This window comes from Acinonyx jubatus, chromosome B3, assembly GCF_027475565.1.
Source record: "Acinonyx jubatus isolate Ajub_Pintada_27869175 chromosome B3, VMU_Ajub_asm_v1.0, whole genome shotgun sequence".
Classification (NCBI taxonomy): Eukaryota; Metazoa; Chordata; class Mammalia; order Carnivora; family Felidae; genus Acinonyx; species Acinonyx jubatus.
Genome location: NC_069386.1, coordinates 5,111,864 through 5,130,503, shown reverse-complemented (window position 1 = coordinate 5,130,503; position 18,640 = coordinate 5,111,864). Strand labels below are relative to the sequence as shown.

General features: G+C 51.7%; 1 protein-coding gene across 2 annotated transcripts in view; it reads right to left on the bottom strand.

Moving 5' to 3' along the window:
- Window positions 1-18,640, bottom strand: part of CRTC3 (CREB regulated transcription coactivator 3) — a 152,639-nt gene that overhangs the window by 34,030 nt on the left and 99,969 nt on the right. The window contains exons 16-20 of one of the 2 annotated variants that reach the window (XR_008298944.1): window positions 18,503-18,640; window positions 17,707-17,840; window positions 15,111-16,577; window positions 8,249-8,417; window positions 5,040-5,225 (exon numbers count right to left, since the gene is read on the bottom strand). The gene's annotated coding sequence lies outside the window, so the exon portion shown is untranslated. Of the gene's footprint in view, window positions 1-5,039; window positions 5,226-8,248; window positions 8,418-13,147; window positions 16,578-17,706; window positions 17,841-18,502 lie in introns of those variants that run through there. The other variant, XR_008298945.1, reaches the window with a different exon arrangement.

Genomic DNA, 18,640 nt, shown 5'->3' with positions numbered 1-18,640 from the left:
CTCTTAGTAATATTTGTTTTATTTTCCTTACACTTGGGGAGAGGGACGTGAGCTTTCTGTATTATTCTATATGCCTTTTTGTAGGTTATATTTCACAAATGCTTTGCGAAAAGATTAATACAGAAAAAAGTCGACGTATGAATATTACAAATGCAAAACCGCCATGCTGTGTGCAGAGACCGCCATCTCCCTAATAGCGCCGAGCATCCTACAGCCCCTCACCCAGCGGAGCCCTGAGGCCAACAGAGGCACCTCCTAGACTGGGCCCATCGATGGGGCTGGAATGTACCTGACCAAGTGGGTCCAGAGTCCCAGGCAACGTGGCCCTGGGTGCAGAGAAAGAAGCTCGGCATTTTGAGTGCACTGCTCAGGCTGCGGGCAGCACGGGCCCCTCCAGGCAGGGTTTGGGGCTCCTCGTTCATCTGAAAGGAGGTGCACCGTGGACTTGGCCAGGCTGGGCATACAAATCCTGACCCTTGTTTCTGGTCCTTGGGTGACCGTTCAGTGTTCTACCACTACGGAAGAAGGGGAGTGTGGACGTGCCGCCCCCCACTCCCTGTGCTGCCCCCTCAATATATTCCCCCTGGGAATCTCCTCTCCCTCTTCGTTCCTTTTGCCCACAGCTGTTTTTCAAAACTTCCTCTCATCTAGACCTTCTGGGGACTTGGCACAACGCCCACCACTGAACAGCCTGTTTCAGGGGGAGGGGGTTTTTTGGGACCTTATTTTACTTTATTTTATTTTATTTTATTTTATTTTATTTTATTTTTATTTTTATTTTATTATTTTTTATCTTGTCTTGTCTTATGTTGTCTTGTCTTATCTTATCTTATCTCATCTCAGGTAGGCTCCACACCGAGCACAGAGCTTGAACCCAACGCAGGGCTTGAACTCAAGACCCTGAGATCAAGACCTGAGCTGAGATCAAGAGCCGAATGTTTAACCGACTGAGCCACTCAGGTGCCCCCTTCAGGAACTTTTCATAGTCTCTTTTGGAAGCAGAGATAATCAGCAAAACCCCCTTCCAATCAAAGCCCCATTTCCCCATTGAAGCAGGCCCCTCTCCGTCCAGTAATCGGCACCATTTGGGGACGGGAGTTTTTCTAGGAACTTATGAAGACACTCCATGTTCCTTCTGTACCAAAGATGTAAAATGTGCCTTTGTGTGAAAGGGGAACACAGATTTCAGTGGGACTTTGAATCATAAACAGATAAATATATATGCAGATACAGATATAGATCATTTTTTCCTGGAAAGAGAAGGAAACAATAAAGCTACATAGTGGTATTACAGGGTTTTTAGGCCTTTGGAAGAGAATCGAACCACGGGGCTCCTGGACCATCTTTAAAGCCACGTTTGTAGAAAGCATTGTCTCTACTCTGTGCCTTACTCTCTTACCTCCCGTTGCCTCCCCATTCTGCATTCTGACACCTGTCAGAATGTTTCTATCCACCCACTGAGGCCACTCTCCCCTGGGACCTCCCCAACTCCCTGGCCCCGCTACCAGCAGACTCTGTTTGGTCCTCATCATTCCTGGCTTTTCAGTGCCACCGGACATTTTGGCCTCTTCTTCTTTGAAACACCTCCATTCCTCAGCGTTTGGGACCTACCTCCCCAGGGAGGGACCAAAGGGTTTGGCTCAGCTAGGTCCTCCTTTTCTTTTGCTTTTCTCTTTCTTTTCTTTTTCTCTTCCTTTCATCCTTTCTTTCTTTTCCTTCCTTCCTTCCTTCCTTCTTTTTTAATTTTTTAATTTTATTTACTTTTGAGAGAGAGAGAGAGAGAGAGAGAGAGAGAGAGAGAATGGGTAAGGGGCAGAGTGATAGAGGGAGACAGAATCCGAAACAGGCTCCAGGCTACAAGCCGTCAGCACAGAGCCCAACACGGGGCTCAAACCCACGAACCCCGAGATCGTGACCTGAGCCGAAGTCAGACCTTAACCTTCACTGCCTAAGCCACCCAGGCGTGCAGTTCCTCTTCCTGTGTCCACCCCAACCTGGGGGCCTCAGCCGCTCCGTGACAGTCTGAGATATTTAGTGAGGGGCTCCCTATCTACCTGCAAATCTAGGTGAACCACCTACATCACGATTGGTAGAACTCAGAGGCCTCCCCCGGTTCCTTCTGATCTCCAGGGATCCTTGGGACTCTTGGGATGTGGGTTTCTCACACGTTGTCTCTCTGTCTGCGCTAGGTGGACACTAATAAAAAAATGCACCCTCTTCTCTGGTTTCTCACGTGTGATCACACCTCACTATGGGGTTATTAGACTCTGCCAAAAGCTTTGGAAGGTGTTCCAAGTCAGGGGTCACGGTAGGCCTTGCACTGCCTCCCGCCATCTTGCTTTCCTTCCTGTCGTCAGCTCCCCACCCGCCTTTTCCTTTCGTTTTGCCACGGCCGACACCTCACACTCAGCGTGTCCACACCGGAGCTCATGATCTTCCTTGGAAGCCAGCTTCTCCTCCTGTCTAGTCCCATGATTGGCACCCCCACCCCCACCCCCCTGCCCAGGTCAGGTGCCTGGGTTTTCGCAGACTGCTTGCTCTGGGCCTGCACCTTCTCTTGCCCAGTGGAACAGCTTCTGGGGCCCCTTCCATCCATCCGTCCACACAGGGCGGCCCTGTCGCCACATGCAATCTGATCATGACACTGCTCGGGGCCAAACTCCCCAGTGGCTCCTGTGTCTGCTGACATTCCCTCTCATTCCCCCAATGCTCCCCACCCCTCAGTCCCTGCTCCAGCACCCCCTCTCCATCTCTGGGCCTCTGCACTTCCTGCCCGTGCTGTCCTGTCCCCTTGCTGTCTCAGCCTTGTTCTTCAACTCCCACTTTGGTCTCTAACTTCATCCAGAAATCTTTCCCTGATCCCCCCAGTAGTCAGGTGCCCTTCCCATGATGGGTGGGGTATTAACAGCGTCTTCTGCAGTCAGAATAATATAAACACAAATGATTTCATTAGCATTGTGCACAAACTCTCTTGGGAAGGCAAGGGAGGGGAAAGGTGTGCTTCTGTGTGGGTGTTGGGGTGTGGAGGGGGAGGGGGGTGTGATAAGACAGTGTGATAAGACCTCTTCCGTGCCGGGAGGTCAGGAATCAGGACACGATGGTTCAAATGGAAACATCCATGAGTGATCAAGTAAGCCTATTACTGAGAATGATGGAGGTAAACACAAAAAGAACTAACTCAAGAGTTTGAACTTTGAAGGGCTGGACTAGGGGACTGTTGCTGTGTAACCGATATTTACCGTAAAAAAATTAAATCAGGAAACAAAGTGAAACGGATCAAATCAGAACCGCCGCGCTGGGGCCGGGAGGGCAGACCCCGGCCTCACCCGTCTCCGGGCCCTCACGGCACAGCTGGAAACTAGACAAAGCTTCAAGAAATGCCCAGGAAACAGGAGGAGAACCACCAGATGCCTTGGACGAGAAACAGCCACTTGAACAACAATCAGGCCGCCTGTGATTCAGGACGGGAGAATCTTGATGAGCGTAGTTTCTATAAAGAAATGAATGTAGACCCCTCTCTTCGTGGCTTACTGGGCATTCAGGATTTGGGAGCGGCTGCAGTCTGTCCCCAAGGCTGTAGTGCCCGAAACCTACAAACTGTCACTGCCCCCACATTTAAGAAGCTGTGTTTCTCTGAGTGTTTCTTCCTGGCTGACGACGCCCCTTCCTGGTCCTCCACAGAGAGGTGACAGGGAGGTCTTGATAAAGCACATAGGAAACAGCGCCGTTCCCGGGTCTGTCTCCGCCAATATGTGGGATTTTTCCAGGCATAAGGGTGGCCATTTTAAACCAAGGAAACGGCATGTTTTGGTTAGGTCCTTCCCGGGCCACATTTCTACACAGATTTTCAGCAATGTCAATGCATGATATATAATTATAGGATCTTTAAATTAGGAAGAGGCTCCACGAAGATGCTAATGCAGCAGGCTGCATTTAGAAAAGCTCTCAGCCCGGATCATGTAGAACAGGGACCTATTTTACCATTTTATTTCACAGCCACACGTGAAATACGTCTCTTTTAAGCCTTAGAAATTTGTCTATATTTATAAACTCTGCAAAAGGGAGCAGCACACGTGGGGTCTGCCACAGGGATTTCCAAGAACACCTCTTTTGGGGGGTTTGCAACATAGGAGACTTTCTGGAGGTGTCTCCCCAGGGTGTGCCCCTGTATCTGAGAACTCCACACCCACCACCATCCACAAGACCGGGCCCTGCCATCCCCTGCCCTGCGCGTGAGCACGTGGGCTCACGGAGCCATGGGACGGTGGGGAGGGTGGCCCCGGAGGAAATGCCAAGCGCCCCCTCTCTGTCCTGCAGATTTGGAACCTGGAGACGGGGTGAGTTAGGAGCGGCACCTGACATGTCAGGGTCATGAAGAGAACAGCCATGGTTCAGCAGAGAGAGGGAGAGAGGAAAGGCAGATGTGAGATCCCGGGTCCGAGGGGCCAGCAGGCAGACCAGGAGACCGAGAGGCAGGAAGGTGGCAGGGCAAACACACAGGGACACGGTAAGAGAAGGGGCGACAGAAGAGACAGAGCCATAGACAGAGCCAAAGACAGAGGAACAGAAGACTGGCCTGGGCTCCCCACACATCCCCTGCCCCCCAAGTCCTGGCTACTCTCGGGCCAGGCCCCCGGGGCCGGCCCTTCCATCGGCAGGTGCATCACCGTTTTCTCTGAACCTGGTGAAGGGGTCGCCATCCCTCTGGGTACAATCCCTGGGTGAGTCAGTCTCCAGACAGTGCTTGGGACTGAAGGGAGCTGGGGCTGCTGTTTTGTGTCTGTTCTGGTCATTTATTTTTATCCTTTTTTTAAGGGGGGGTGAGGGTGGGGGGAACACTCAGTGCCTCCTTTCCTCCGGAGGGATGGGAATTAAGCATGTCAGTCAGTATAATAAAACTCTCCAAATATGTCTCTTTGTTCAGACAATGGTATTTTTTTTCTTAGTCATTAAGTCAATGCTGCTGTAGGAGTGACACTTAAGTGACTGGGTTTTTATTTTTGTCCCCAAGGTACAAAAAGTACTGCTTACTTTCTTACCGTGTACAGGTTGGGTGGTACGTCCGTGATGATTGTTCCGGAGCTTCGGGGAGCTGGGAATAGGTGACCGGTGTAGAGATCTGCCTTGGTCACCATCTCGGTGGCGTCAAAACCCCCACAACAGCAGGATTTGAGGCTGTCCTGTCTACCGGCTGGTAGCACATGGTGGGAACGCAATAAATACATCTGAAAGGATGGACAGGGGACGTACACATGAGTGTTGTGGCTATAACGTGGCCACAGCAGCAGCGGGGAAGGAAGGAGAGCGGCCGGGGGGGGGTGCGGGGGTGAGGCGAGGACCTGGGCTTCAGGGATTGTTTTCCATTCCCTTTCCTGCCACCTGGCTGGTGATGTCGCCCCCGGACAGGGTTGGGGGGGTGCCCTGGCCCTGGCACGCTGGGGCTCAGGGGGAAAGGGGAGAGCAAGCTACTGCTCGCCTCTGGTCTGGCTTCCCTAGAAGGACAAAAGGCAGCTCCAGGCTCCTAAGGGCCGAGCCCTGGAGGCTGGGGATCTAGGAGAAGGACCCGTCTGCCCGTCCCACAGCCCAGTGAACACAAACACCCTGGCTGGGCTCTGTTGATGTCATCGCCGTCAAGCCCTCCGCCGCTTAGTGTCCCCGCCTCAACTCTGCCAGGGTTAAGGGGTCCCTGAGCTGAGCCCGCCCCGGGGGGGCGGGGCACAGAGTGATCACAGGTTCTTGGAAGACTGTCTTGTGGGTCACCACCCAGGGCCAAGGGACCTTCAATGTCACAGCGGTGCAGCTGCCCATGGTGGGTGGGGCTACATCACAGCAGCAAGGCCGTGTTCCTTCACTTGTCACTGACCCGCCGCCTCCTCTCCCTGCAACTCCAGGCCTGGGAGAACAGGGCAGGCAGGTGCACGGAAGCTCTCGGCAAACATCGCTGGAGTTCTCGGCAAACATCACAGCTCACTGGGTTCCCCCAAGGCCCCAGGAGGCCAACTTTCCTGCGTTCCCATCGGGAGACTTCCTTCCATTGTCCTCCTGGCTTCAGGAGTCCTGAGAGCCACTCACCCCCTCCAGGACTCTGTGGGTTTTCTTCCATCGTCTCAGGCGGTGACTGGTGCTCTGTGAAGTTCAAAGCTCGTCTTGGTTATCAAGAGTTTTGAAAACTTTTTTTTTTTTTTTCTGTTTGAAATTTGGGAGAGTCTTTGTTGTTTTCCATCAAGTTTAGGGATTTCACCAAGAGGAATAGGTGGGCTTTTCGTTACTGTGAGATGACCCATCTCAGTTCATTATAAAGTCTTCTGTTCATTTATATAATAAATATTAAAGGCTTACTATGAGCTAGGCACTGGTTTTTTGTCTTGTTCTCTTTTGTTTTTTAACATTTATTTACTCTTAAGAGAGAAAGAGGCAGAGTGTGAGTAGGGGAGGGGCAGAGAGAGAGGGAGACACAGAATCGGAAGCAGGCTCCAGGCTCTGAGCTGTCAGCACAGAGCTTGACACGGAGCTCGAACCCACAAACTGTGAGATCATGACCTGAGCTAAATCGGATACTTAACTGACTGAGCCACCCAGGCGCCCCTGTCTTTGTTGTTTTAAAGTAAGCTCTAGGCCCAACATGGGGCTTGAACTCACGACCCTGAGATAAAGAGTGAGATGTTCCACACTCTGAGCCAGCCAGGTGCCCCTGGGCTAGCCACTGTTTTCAGTTCCGGGAAGACAGCAGTGAAGAAAACAGACAAAACTCTGCCCGTGTGTGTGTGTGTGTGTGTGTGTGTGTGTGTGTAAGAGAGAGACAGACAGACAGACAAAGGGAAAGAGAGAGGAGTGAAGGGAGGAAGGGAGGAAGAGGAAGAGAAATAAAGAGGAAGAGCGACAGAAAAAATAAAACAAGTTTTGATCACTGATTCTGTTCCACTTGATTTATTCAGAAATTTCAGGGATTTTCTGGTCCCCCTATATGTTCACACTTCCTCCTAGAAGTCTGGCACTTTCCTTAGCTTCCTTCCTTCTCTCCATTAGTTTCCCCCACACATCACAGAGGTTTCTCTGTCTCTCTTCTGTGTAATAATCCAGCCTCCTGTAACCCTATTAACTGTGCCTTCCAGGGACAAGGCTGAGGCACCAGAGCCCCCAGGCCCCCGGCGCTGTCTTTGTCCCCCTGACGGTAGGTAATTGCTGTTTTCTAAAATCTTCTTCCATTTCATGTGAGAGATCTATTTCAGAGAATGGGATTATCAACAAGATTTCGCTGCTTCCTCCTTTTACTTCTGCACTCGGGGCTTTCTCACCAGGACCAGATTAATTTTCTTCCTCTTCTATTCATGTGTCAATCCAAGAGGAGCAAATGGATTCTGTTTTTTAAACCACAAACCTTGTCGTGTATATGTGTTCAAAAGGGAAGAGGAAGGAGAAAACAGAAAGAGGGGAGGAGGGGGGGAGGGGAGGGGAGGGGAGAACAGTGTAGCACCGAGATCCCGCCTCCTGTGACCCACGGTGCACATGGCCCACAAGATGGTGTGATGGCAACCCGTGGTTTTCTCAGTGGGTCGGGGCCCCTGTGGCTCTCACACTGTGAGCACCTCACGTGTGCTTTTCACATCACACGACCCATAAGGCAATCCAATGTCTTCGTCTGGTGCTCACCCAGAGAAACAGCCATCGGTCCCCACTTCGAAGCGTAACCGGCTGAGGTGCATGTTTGATAGGTGACGCGGTGCAGGAGGGAGGTTTGCGGTAACGGAAGGGACGTTCATGTGTGACTCTGACTACATGGGAGAAAGTCTTACACGGAGAGTTTGGAATCCAATCCTCCAGCATGACGTGACCCCGTTGTACAAGACACGGCGTCATATCGCACACATTCGGGATCTCGCAGCTGTTGAGACTCCCCTCCCCGGAGGCAGGGGGTGGTAGGCAGACACCCCTCCCCGAAGCCTCCAGTTGATAGCCACCCCCACCCCCCGGACAATCTACAGCTTGGCACAAGTAGACAAGATGACCAATCGGACTTCTCCTCCCTGGAAGCTGAAGTTGGGAACAGCCAGAGAACAGGGCGGTTGGCCACGGGAGCCGAGGCTTGAAAGTGACACCCTGCCATTTCTGCCTTATTCAGCGTGGGAGGGGACTTCACGCATACAGTTCATGAACTTGACATCTACGGGCGCCATGATGTGCCAGGCACCGTTCTAGGTCCCGAGGATACAGAGGTAAGAAACAAAGGCCCTGCTCTCACGGCACTTACCCAGAGGGGGGCTCCCGGCAGGCAATAAAGACATGAGCGAGATGGTCAGAGGCTGGCAGCAAGCCCTAAAGTTTTGGAGCAGAGCCATGCAGTCTTTGCACAAGTAACTATTTTCTTTTTGAGAAGCAGCTCTCAGCCTGCCGTTGGGTTGTGTGGTCGTTTGTGAAGTCTGAGGATGAGAGAGGGGTTGGTGATGAGAAGTAGCCGAAAGAGTAGACGGGACACGATATATGTCATCAATATACTGGCATCCCCGAACCATGGCATATACTCTTCCTCGGTTTGAGGCTTCCCCGCCCCCCCCCCCCCCCCGCCTTATGAACTGACATCTCCCTCTGTGGAAGCCACGTAGGTTCCCAGCCTCGCTTGCAGATGGAGCAGAGAAGGTGACACAAGACGCCAGCCATCAGATGCGCCCGCATCCAAGTGACACTGAGAGGCAGGTGCCGAGGAATGTTCTCTGGAGAGAGTACAGCAGATCCATCCGGATCCCAGAGTCGGCAGCTGCAGGCATCCCCTTGGTGGTCTCCAGCTTCAAGTGCCCACCAGGGCAACAGTGGTGTGTGTGTGTGCACGCGCGCGCAGTGGGGCTGATACAAGGACTGATCCACACAGATGACCTCCAAGCCTAGTTCTCTGCTCTCCTGGTGACTTCTGAGGTGCTGCCTACCTGCTAATAAATTCCTCTTCAGCTTCAGCTAGCTAGGAAAGAGTCTGTTGCTTAAAAGCAAGGGCTCTCACTGGCACGTGAAGGGAGAAGGGCAATAATCCGACGCACAGGATCATTTCAGAGAGGGGTCAGTGCTGTGCCGGGAAGAAGCCAACACGGGGTGATGTGAACGGGCGTCTCGGAAGGAAATGAAGGAAACGTAGCAAGACATCGGAACCGACCGCACGTGGAAATACATAGAATCGGTGCCACAAAATGTAAATTATGGATCATCGCTCATGTCGTAGCTACGCATTTGCAACCGTGGAGGGCGACACCACGCGAGGTGATGTGAGAGAGAGGCAGGCAGGGGTGGGGGCTATTTTTGGTAAGGTGGTCAGGGGAACCTGTCTGAGGAGGTGGCATTGGAGCCGAGACCTAAAAGGTGAGGAGGAACCATGCAAAGTCTGGTAGGGAGGCTTCCAGGCGGATGTAGTGGAGACCGTGAAGGATGAGCGTGGGACCCTGAGGGACAGGTTGGTGCATCTGGCAGTTAGCGCAAGTGGCCAAGGGCGTGATGAGCCTGGAAAGCAGGCAGGGCCCCAGTCCCGCCAGCCCTTGCAGGCCACGGGCAGGCATTTGTGTTTTGTTCTAAGGGGTGGCAATCCGTTAGAGGATTTCGAAGAGGGAGCAGCCTCCAGAATGTCACTCACCGATCCTCGCCTCCTGGTATTTACCCCTTGTGCCCGTCCCTTTCCACACAGAGTATGGCTGACCTGTGCAAATGCTAGGGTACTGCAGAAATGGCAGTGTGTGACTTTGGAGGCTAGGTCATAAAAGACATTGTGACTCAGCCTTGCTCTCTTGGGTCAGTCCCTCTGCAGAAGCCAGCCGCCATATTGTGAGGATGCCCAAGTGGCCCTCTGGAGGGGTCCGCTGGGGGGGGGGGGGGTGGGGCACGGAGGCCTCCTGCCCACAGCCTTGGACGCAGATGCCCCAGCCCAGGCCGAGCCTTCGAATGACTGTAACTCCACCTGAACCTCTTGACTACAACTTCCTGAGAGACCCTGAGCCGGAACCATCCAACTAAGCGGCTTCAAATTCCTGACCCATAAGTGGGTGAGATCATAAACGTTTGTTGTTCTAAGCCAGCGAGTTTAGGGGGTAATTTGCTATCTCTTTCCATTGTTCACAGCTGGTGTCTGTTTTGCCTGGCGGGGGCCCATGCTCTGGTAGCTGTTAGGTATTTGGATCATCAGCCCTGAGTAGGACTCACATGGAGGGGGGGTCACGAGTGAGATGAGACCAAATGGCGGAAGCAGAAAGAACGTGGCACCCTCGGGAGGGCTGAGTCACTCATGCTGTTTGGAGGAGGACAGTGCAAAGACCCACTGCCCTGCTTTACCGTTGTCTTGGCTCTTCCTGTACCCGGGTTGTTCTCCTGGGCTCCCGAGTCTACGTGACCTCACTGTAAATGTCCCCGGGGTTGGGGTGACATGGGTGAGTTCTCTTCCTTGCTCTCCTCGAAGCTATTCTGAACCTGATGCCGGAGGATTAGGCTGTTGTCCTGGGTCCCTCTCCTGGGCTGGGCAGAGTGCTAAGCCCAGATATCTCCTGCCTCCTCCATGCAGATGTGGCCACATCCTCACCTGACATCAGCCTCCCCAGCCAGGTGGGGTAAGGGGTGGTGCAAAGGGAATCTACCTCTGCCTCTCTTCCCTTTAGGAGGTGCTGGGTTACAAGGATCCCGGAGTCTAAGCTATGCTCCTCCTCTTTTGTTCTGGGCTGTGCCTGAGACCTTGTTTGGATTGATTTCGGGGACATGTGAATGGGGTTTGGGGAAAGCAGGTGCCGGAATTTCACTGTAATAATTTCCAGAAAATCAGACACAGAGCATTTCCCCCCTCTGGGGCATTAACTTAAAACAATATTAAATAGAAAAAGCTTACACACAAACATACAAAAAGTGAAGTCGCCTTTCTCTTCTCGCTCTCTGATTCTTTAGATCCTCTCCATTGTTTTTCTAATACGAACAGTTCTGTGATGAGCATACAGTGAAACCTTGGATTGCGAGTAACTTGTTCTGCGGGTGTTCCGCAAGACGAGCAAACATTTCTAATAAATTTTAATTTGATAAACGAGCGGTGTCTTGCAATACGAGTAGGACGTGACGCAGGATATCACATGATCACAACTGAGCCCAATGGTTTTCTCTCTCTCTCTCTCTCTCTTTCTCTCTCTCTCTCGCTGTAGGATTGTGGGTGATCGTCTCCCATGCTTGGATGCTCCGTCTCAGGTTGCGGTGTTTGGCAGAGATCAGTGATTTTTCAGAACATTGGAAGGTGCCCACAACTGGCATTAGTGTATTTTTTGTCACTTCAAAGCACCTCAGGACAGTCCTTTGCTTTTCCAGACAAGAGCGAGCTTAAGAATGCTTTGCTAGGGGGCGCCTGGGTGGCTCAGTGGGTTGAGAATGCTTTGCTCATTCTAGGTCATTGGATAGGCTCCTTGTTAAAGTTGCACGAAAAGAAAAAGATTCCATTGGCCAATAGCCGTGATTCCGTCAGTGATCGTGAAAGTCGTCCTACACAATCACTCTCCTCTCGCTTGTCTCTCTCACACCAGCCACAAAGGTTTTCAAAGGTAAGTGCAGGTTAATTTATTTTTCTTTATATTTTGTATTTTCTTATCATTTTGTATTATATTACGGTACCGTAATCATTTTTATAGGAATATTTTTGGGTTGTGGAACGAATCATCTGAGTTTCCATTATTTCTTATGCAGAAATTCGCTTTGATATACAAGGGCTTTGGATGACCAGCATGTTTCTGGAACGAATGATGCTCGCAGACCAAGGGTTTACTGTACTTTCTGACACATCCACGTACAGTTGAGCGGGTATTTCCACAGAAGCGGGTATTCCCAAAGAAAAGATTCCTGGAAGTTTATCTGCACATTTTACATGTTGACAGGTTCTCCCGATGGCCCGTCTAAAGACTCTATCAGCACACAATGACCACAGCATACAAAACCACTCTTTTCCTTTTGCCAGCACTAAATATTTTCAATTTTTAAATTTGCATTTCTCTGACCCCTAGCGAGCACAAGTGTCCCTTCTCAACTAGAAGCCACTTGAATTCTCCTGTGACTTGCCTGTTCGTGTCCTTTGACCGTTTATATTTTGGAATATAAAGCTTTAGATTCTCTACGGAGGGACTCTGTGTATTTTAAGTTGTTATGCATGTTGCTATTTTAGGTTATGTGTGTTGCACCTGTTCTCTACACTTGCTCTTTTTTTTTTTTTTTTTTTTTTTTTTTATGTTTGTTTCCTGAGAGAGAGAGTGAGCAGCGGAGGGGCAGAGAGAAAGGGAGACACAGAATCCGAAGCAGCCTCCAGGCTCTGAGCTGTCAGCACAGAGCCTGGTGCAGGGCTCAAACTCACGAACGGCGTGGTCATGACCTGAGCCGAAATCGGACGCTTAACCGACTGAGCCACCCAGGCGCCCCTATACTTGATCTTTCATCTCTGATATGGTCTCTAGTGCTACAGAAGTTAAGAATTTTTGAGGCCAAGTCTGTTCATTTTTTTCCTTTAAGGTTTCTAGATTTTGTGTCTTCCCTAGGAAGGTTTTCCCTACTCCAAGAATATAAAAAATATATTTTATCCTATTGTCTTCCAGTACATTAAATTCCGTTCAATAGCTGATGTCAAATTGTCCTCCAGAAAGGGTGCACCAATTTACATCCCATCAGCCTGTTCCCCACACCCTCACTAGCCCCGAGCACTCTTTTGAAATCTTTGCTAATGGTGAGCCCCACATCAGGCTCTGTGCTGACAGCTTGGAGCCTGGAGCCTGGAGCCTGCTTCGGATTCTGTGTCTCCCTCTCTCTCTGCCCCTACCCTGCTCACGTTCTGTCTTTCTCTCTCAATCTGTCTCAAAAATAAAGATTAAAATTAAAAAAAAAAATAATGAGCCACATGTATCTCCTTGTCTTAATTAGCATTTCTTTAATGACGAGTGAGGTCCAGAATCTTTTCATATGGATATTTGTTATTTGTATGTTTCATTTTCCATGAACTGCCTGATTCTATCTTGATCCCAGTTTTTCAGTTGGGTGTTGGCCTTTATCTTATTGATAGAGGGCTCATTGTTTACAAAGGAAATGAGCCCTGTGTCCCATCCTGGTCCCCCAGTTTGTCCTTATCTCTCTGCCGTCTGCCAGAGGCATGGGTCGCCAGCTGCTGGGGGAGGAGCAAGCCCTCAACCGCACCCGCCTGTCACCTTGTCAGCTCCCTGGACCCCACTCCCCACACCTGGCACATCCTTGCAGCCAGCCTCTCTCTTACAGGCATCTTTACCTAAACATTGGAGGTTAGATTTTTTTCCTTCAACTCGGTCTCATCTATTTGCCTTTCACTTTCCAGCATCCTTTATTCCCCATAATTTCTGATACTAAGGATATCGTTCTGCAGTTTCTAGCCCCACGACAGGGACTTTAAATACGTATCTCTGGTCGCGTTTAGAGGGTTGGGTTGGGATTGGGCAGCTTTGCAAAGCTGCCATCTTGATTCAATCTCTCGGTCGTTAATCCTTACGTAATTGTACAACTTATTTCTCTTACGGTTTCTTGTGGTTTTAGATTTGATTTTCTCTTGTGTGTCAACTATACTAAAAAAAAACCAAAACAATATTTTTAAAATTTTCTCCAAGTTTTCAGGTCTAGAATCATGTCACCTGGAAGTGATAATGATCATTTTACCAAAAAAAGAAAAAAATCTACTGAGTCACACTCACATTCACACAAACGAGACGACCAGGCAGACTATTTTGAATTGGAGAAAGAAAGAAAAAAAAAATCAGCTGTGGACCAGAGGCTGCCGGCCAGCAAGTCCCACGACAGGTGCCCGTAAAGATTTGTAGAGGCAGCGAGAGAACACCAGGGGGCGCTCTTCATGGGCAGCAGCCCATGTCCATTTCCCATTCAAGTTTCAGGTGCGGCTTCTGGGGTGGTCGCTTGCTTTTATTAACATTGATAACCAGTAGATGTAATAATAATATTCACGGACTGGTCAGAGGCCTCTCTCAGGCTTCTTGGAGCCTGGGCCCACGGGCATGTCGGAAATGCTGGATGCCTTCTCCTCCTCTTGAGCTCTTTCTCCCTGTTGGATGCATCCTTTCCCCTCTCTTCGTCTGGTCCTTTCAAAGTCTCTAATTCCCCCCTGTATCCTGCCCTCACCCATCCCTACCTGTTTCCACGCCTTTCCCAGCAGGTTCCATAGAACTTCCGGCTCACAAGGTGGGCCCAGAACACAGGATTCAGGGTTAAATAAGCTTGAGAAATGCTGCCCTACCACATCAACCTCCTGGAGGTGGGTTGGCACGTTAAAGCTTCTGGAAAGTCCTTCGGTAAGACATCTGATCGCTGCCGCTGCACCCAAGCAGCCAGCCCACCTCAGGCCTGTGGGACGCTCATCTGTGCACCCGTCATTAGCATCCTGTGAGCCCCAGATTGCCAGGCCTTGGCAGGGAGGGGGGCACTGGACAGCACTGTCTGTGATGGCTAGAGGTGTGTGACAATGTGACACTGGGAATTCCCCGGAGCAAGGCCAGGGACAGCTACCTGCAGCAGGAAGTGAAACGTCTCGCCAGCTCCCACCACCACCACCTGATCCAGAAGGCAGGGCCAGCAACACGAGCCGGGGGGGGGGGGGGGGGGGAGGGCAGGACGGCCACCCCGGCTGGGGACCAGAGCTGCAGTGATTCTCACGCTATGCCTCAAGAGTTCGGTCTTTGCGAGCTGGCCGCTGAAGTCCTCACTCCCGGGGACCCCCCGGGGACTTTTGAGGTTAGTGGGGCTGCACAGGCTTGGTGGAACAGGCGAAGAAGCAGGCACAATGCTAGCTGCTCGGGGGCCTTGGTGGAAACCTCCCCTCTGGGGCACTGCTGTGAATGTGGCTCAATTGCAATGACACCCGGACTCTGTGTCTCTCCCACTCAAGCTTCGGGTTCCCGGGAGAGAACGTCCGATCGGCCAGATGGATCAAGCAAGAGCGGCCAGGGGACTGGGGCTGGGTTGGTCTGGCTTCCGGGAAGGGAGGTCCCGGCTTGCGAGGCTCCCCCATCAGTAACCCCGGCCCTGGCAAGGTACAGGGCTTGCTGAGGGGAAACGCAGACCCTGTGGAAACTGGTTAAGGAAGAGTCGGTACTCACGAGGCCTGGGTTTGAGCAGGTGGAGACTAAGCATCCTCTGAGGTGAGTCCTGAGGCTCCGGAACCGGGAAAGAGCTGAGGATGACCCCTGCACCCTGGCCAGACTGGCCGGTCCCCCCGGTTCCTTAGGGAGAGAAGATGGGGGCTCAGACAGGACCCCTCTGCGTGCCGAGAAAATTCTATTCAGTGCTCCTTCCAGAGTGTGAGCTTGGTGGTCTCAGCAAATCCTTTTACTGTGTTTCTGAAGTCCGGTAATAAAGGGCCGACTTATTAAAAAGAATTACGGCAAACATGACAAGCTAACATTTAGGGAGCACTTACTAGGGGCAGGCACAAGCCCACGAGGTGGGCATCGTCGTCCCCATTTTATAGATGAGGAGACTGAAGCACACAGAGGCCACTGACTTGCCCTGGCTTCACAGCCAGGACGGGCAGAGACATGTTTGAACCCAGGTCTCTAATTCCAGAGCCCATGCGCTCAGCCCCTAAGCAATATTGCCTCTAGGTCTGGTTCCTTGCAACGCAGGCTGACCACACGTCTCTCTTTGGTTGGCCGTCCCTGATTATGTCTGTTGTCCTGGCACGATTATTGTTTTTATTAAAAAAATTGTTTAATGTTTATTTGTTTTTGAGAGAGAGACAGACAGACAGAGAGGAAGAGGAGGAGAGGCAGAGAGAGGGAGACGCACCGTCTGAAGCAGGCTCCAGGCTCCGAGCTGTCAGCACAGACCCCGATGCGGGGCTCGAACTCATGAACTGTAAGATCATGACCTGAGCCGAAGTCGGACACTTAACCGACTGAGCCACCCAGGCACCCCCGTCCTGGCATAATTATGAATAGTGTCTGCTTTGCCTCTCAGAAAGTGTCCAGGTTTGGATGATGAATTTTAAGGAAACTAGGCTAGCTGGAACCTAGGTTGTCACGGCAAGATGCTGGTGGGCAGAGTTTGGAAACCCCAGTTTGCAGCTACCTCTCCCAACCCCAGAACCCTGGCTCTGGTGTTCATCCCCCTGGGACAGACCTCCATTGTGCCATCACTGCCTCCCGGTTACTTGGACACCTTGCAAACTGGCCTTCCAAGGTTTCTGTGGCTCCAGGGTTCTTTGTTTATATTCTCCCCGTCCCCACCCCTCTCATATGAACTTACCAGGTCGTCTCCCTGTTTCCATTCCTTAGCCTATCAAAGAGGCCGTTGTCCCAATGTTCCCAGGTGAGGGCAGCTGTGCTCTGAGTGTTTTCCCTGGCAGTGGATACCAAAGTGTGGGGCTTTTGAACCTTCTTGTCCAAATTTGCAGATGTGTCCTGGAAGCAGAGGCCTTGGGCTCTCCACTGAGACCGGCTGTCCTGGAGAGGTTGCAGATGGAAAGGATGACTTTGGGTGCCATTCAACTGGGCACCGGGTTGTCAGAATTGAGTCAGACACCGTCCTCGCCTCAAGCTGCTCATAGACCAGAGGGAAGCCAGACTCTACAACAAAATCAGTTCTAGGGTTAATAAAGTAAAGCTGTGGGACAAAGTACAGCTCAAGCCACCAAAGAGAAAATGGACAGAGAAAGTGCATTGGTCAGCCATCACCGCAGCAATGCTGCGTAACAAATGGCCCCTTCATTCAATGGCTTACATTATAAGCATGTACTTCTGACTCCACTGCCAGTTTTGCTGGGCCTAGCTAGATTGGCTCCTGGCAGGGGTTTGGTTGAGGTCTGTTTTGGAACGAGCGAGCTATGCAGGGGGGAACTGTGCTCCTAGCAATGACGGAAGCCCAAGTAGGCATGCTCTGCCACCAAGCCCATGTCGTGGTTGGCTCCACGTCTGGTCTCTAAACATCTCATCAGCCATCTCATCACTCTTCCCACAGTGGGAGAGGAGGGAAGTAAATATTTGCCAAATAATGATCCAAACGTCACAGAAGGGCTTCACAGGGGAGGTGGCATTTGACCTAGGCACTGAAGAAGTTGGATTTCTCCAAGTGCAGACAGGAGAGGGCACTGCTGTTAACGGGATGAAATGTACGGGGGTGAGGGTAGCAATGGGAAACATGGTCATGGAGGTTCCCTGGGCCAGAAGCCTGGCCTGTCCTTTCTTTCAACACAATATTCCATACCCCTCTCTGCACCCCCACCCCCTAGTCGTTTCCCTTCTTTCCAAAATCTAAAACTTCAACTGTGTATCACCACATACAAGTTCAAGACTCGGTTTTCAGCAAGGAATCATCTTGGTGAGTGCAGTGCCTGACCCAACACTGGGGATTTGTGCCGGTTTCACCGGGCATCCGTCAGCCCTTTCGACCATCCACCTACCCCCGGGCCGTGCTTCAGGTCTCCAGACCTGCAGCCTGGCAGCCGCAACCCAGAGGCTGGGACCGACAGGACCCTCTCGGGGAACAGAGTCCTTGAAGGCCAAGTCAAGGTGTCCGGAGGAGCTCCCAGCTGAAGGACTCGGGAACAGAGGACCAGGAAGCTCATTTGGAAAGGACTGGCCGTGAGCAGAACACCCATATGCTTGCACGGAACTGAGCCAAACAATGGTGGGAAGGATGGTTACAGGACAGGATGCAAGGAGCACAGAACTCGACAATGTAAAAATAAGAACTCACAGCTTCTGGGAGGGGAAGGGGATAGGAAGCGGCTGAGCTCATTTCCTCGTCCCAAATCACCGGCTGTCAAGAGATGCCATCTACAGTGGAAACATGTTTAAAGAATGAATCCAGCCTCTTGGTATTTTTCTTTCCTTTTAGGGAAATAATTGAGAAACATAAGAAGCACAATCATTTGCAGTTGGGCAATGTCTTCAGTTACATCCAGGCTTCCTTTTGTTCTGTTGAATTTAAGTACTTTTCCCCCCGAAGAGCGTGTATCATTGCAGGAGCCCTTTTCTGGGAAAGATTTCCATCCGTCCATCTGTCCTTCTCTCTGAAAATGGACGGAGAAAGAGGTCGCTGCCGAGAATTCTGGGGGCGCTGGTGTCCACTGGAGCATTTTCTGTTTGTACTTTTGAGTGTGACACGAGTGTCTCATAACGAGCGGGGCGCTATTCTAAAAACAAAACCTTAAAAAAAAAAATACATTTCTGGAAAAGAGAAATGGGGCGGGGGTGGCTCCGGAGCTCCCGCCCAGCCTCCCCCCCCTCCCCTCCCCCCCCTCCGCGGGGTGAGGACGCTCGTCGTCCCCGTTGGTGGCCGGGGCGGGGCGGGGCCGGGCCCCCAGCTGCGAGGTCACCGCGGGAGGGCGAGGCCACGCGGTTTCCGGAGCTCCGCTTGCACAACTGAGCCTCCGGAGCCCGTGCTGCGGCCGGTGGGAGGCGCCCGGCCTGGGGCGCAGAGCGTGTGCCCCGCCTTGAGCCGGGTGACTGCGTCTCTTATAAACCCAGGAAGTCACCCTGCCCTGCCTTACGTTCAGGTGGCCGTGAGGGACGTGTGGTGGGCAGTGTCTGGCGTCCGCGGCTGAGTGGTCACTGGACAGACCTCTCGGTGCACTCGGCGGTCAGAGGATCCAGTTGGAACCAGCACGGCCTCCACCCCGGTCCAGAGG